At 46.3% G+C, this 2,502-nt stretch overlaps 1 protein-coding gene across 1 annotated transcript in view; it reads left to right on the forward strand.

The window, feature by feature from the left end:
* Positions 1–2,383: 2,383 nt before the first annotated feature.
* The window catches only part of GART (phosphoribosylglycinamide formyltransferase, phosphoribosylglycinamide synthetase, phosphoribosylaminoimidazole synthetase), a 36,432-nt gene continuing 36,313 nt past the window's right edge, over positions 2,384–2,502 (forward strand). Inside the window, exon 1 of the mRNA XM_008640679.2 lies at positions 2,384–2,455. The gene's annotated coding sequence lies outside the window, so the exon portion shown is untranslated. The remainder of the gene's footprint in view (positions 2,456–2,502) is intronic.

Here is a 2,502-nt window from a genome sequence, read left to right on the forward strand (position 1 = left end):
CTCCATGCGAGAAGCGCCCGCCCGCGCTCCCTCCCTCCCCCACGGCCCGGCGGTGACACGCACATGTGCTCCGGGGGCTGGCGGCGGGGCCGCGAAAATTAAAGGAACAAAGGGGGAAAACCAAAGGGAGGTGGATAAATAAAGTGCGCCTTTTGCCTGCCTGGAAAACCGGAGCTTTTCTGGCGGTGATGGAACGCACCGAAATGAGTTTGTCCGGAGTACAGTCAACTTGGGGACCCCGTCAGTGCTGCCCCGAAATCAAATTTTAATTATATGGGTGTTCAAACAGTCTGTAAAACCGAATAATCCTATGGCTGGGAGACTCTTGCCACACACAGTTTCTGTAGTAGTAACTTAGGGGAGTTAGTTGACCTGAAATAAATTTAAAATACCTCCAAACCTGATCTGGTGAGTGGCATCCCTGCTCATGGTAATCACTAAATGTTCTTTAAGGTCCCTTCCAACCCAAGCTATCCTGGGATTCTACGAAAACCCAAGTATAACTGTTTAATTACTGTTGGGGTCTAAAAATTTTCAACGTCAATATTGTTTAATAATCACTTGTATGACTCCTTAAAGGCAGCATCATTCTTCACTATGTCCTGCTGATTTGCCGCAATATTGACTTTGGAGAAAAAAAATGGATCAGAGACTTGAATCAATTTCCTTACTTTTATATCACACTTGATTTATTACATTTAAAATAGAAAGTAGTTACAGTTAAAAAGTCCTTTTACCTATTCATGCCATGCTCACACTAATGTATGTTGGATTTACTGGCAGAACACTGTAATTTTTGGTATCAAAGTAAAGACTGAAAGTGTTTCACTTGAACAATTTCAGACATATTTAGATTTCACTGATGCAAATGGCCTTGTCTCAACCAGGCATGTCGGTCTCTACAAAGAAAAACATGAAGAAAGGTGCCCCCAAAAAGCCAGAGAAGGACTTTAGTGTATGCTGCATGTTTCCCTCTGACTCCTTATAAACAAACATAATGTGATAATTACAAAAAGTCCCTCCTCATACACATGAGGATCCACAGCCCCACAGGAAAATAACTGTTCTTGCTCTCTCCATCTCTGCTTGCTCAATAAACTCCCTTTATTTAAACTCTTTTATTCAGTTTCAGTGTCAGGTAGTTTTCAGATTAATTAAATATTTTACTTTCATCTTGTCAAGACCAGTGATTATTGCTGATAATGTTCAGTTAGTAGCATGATGGGACTTTAGTAACAGTAGTTCTGCTACAATCATCAATACTGCTTAGAGCATTTGTTCATGCGACTGTTCTCTTTCAAAGCAAGGGTGTGGGATGTGCTTAAATATGCAAAAAATATTAAACATTATTTTCTAAGGTATTTTACAAAGAACAGTGATGTTTTTGCATTATAGCTCTTGAAGGGAGGAAAACTGTGGATCAAATCTGGTTTTAATAACAGTATTGTAGCACAATCATAATGCTAAATTAGACTAAACATTGCCCAATACTCTGGCTTCATAAAGCAGAAAGTTCAAATGTGGGACAAACTAAGGAATTGCTCCTATGTGGTATTTCAAGGGATATAGAGACAAAATCCACCTTTGCACAGCCCTCACAGATGTCAGGAAAATTAATCCACAAGCACCAGAGGTTTATGTCCAAAAAGGAGACAGAGGAGTCCTGTTACTTTATTCGAATAAAGGGAAAGGCCATGGGTCATTCCCCTGGGGTCTCTCAGATTGTTTTGGAGGATGCAGCCTCTTTTTTATCCTCATTTCCCTCTCTCTCTCCCCACTAGCTGAGGTACTTGAGAGGTACAGACTCCCCGAATCACGAAATACAGACCCCCTTCTAATGTATACCCCTCCCCCCGTTCCTTTCCTATGGAATTCAGGGTTCCTCCCATCGCTTCTTTCATCCCTCAGTATCTGGCTTCACCTATCAGCAGACCCACAGTTTATAAAGACAAATCTCTCTCCCTCCTTTCACAGACCACCACCTTCAGCCCCTGAGGCAACTGTCTGATGGATAAAATAGAAACAACCTGGACATCCAGGAGGTCTTTCGGCCTCCTATCCACCTTTTCCCACCCGCCTCTTACTCCTGGACTTGAGGAATTTCTGCGCCAAAGGGAACTACGGCTCCCCCAGTCGCGACATCGCTCACACACTCCCGGTCCCTCCTCCCGCGCCGGTGCCGCGGTGCTCGCTGGGTGCTGTAGTTCCGGGCCTGGCGGAGGATCCTTCCCGCTCCCGCGTCCCCCCGGAGCACATTAGCCCCCTTTTCCCACCCGCCTCTTACTCCTGGACTTGAGGAATTTCTGCGCCAAAGGGAACTACGGCTCCCCCAGTCGCGACATCGCTCACACACTCCCGGTCCCTCCTCCCGCGCCGGTGCCGCGGTGCTCGCTGGGTGCTGTAGTTCCGGGCCTGGCGGAGGATCCTTCCCGCTCCCGCGTCCCCCCGGAGCACAGTAAGTGACCCAGCTGCGCTGGAACCGCGCAGGGGCCGCGGCTCGCT

The sequence above is a fragment of the Corvus brachyrhynchos genome, unplaced genomic scaffold, assembly GCF_000691975.1.
Source record: "Corvus brachyrhynchos isolate BGI_N302 unplaced genomic scaffold, ASM69197v1 scaffold149, whole genome shotgun sequence".
In the NCBI taxonomy this organism is placed as follows: domain Eukaryota; kingdom Metazoa; phylum Chordata; class Aves; order Passeriformes; family Corvidae; genus Corvus; species Corvus brachyrhynchos.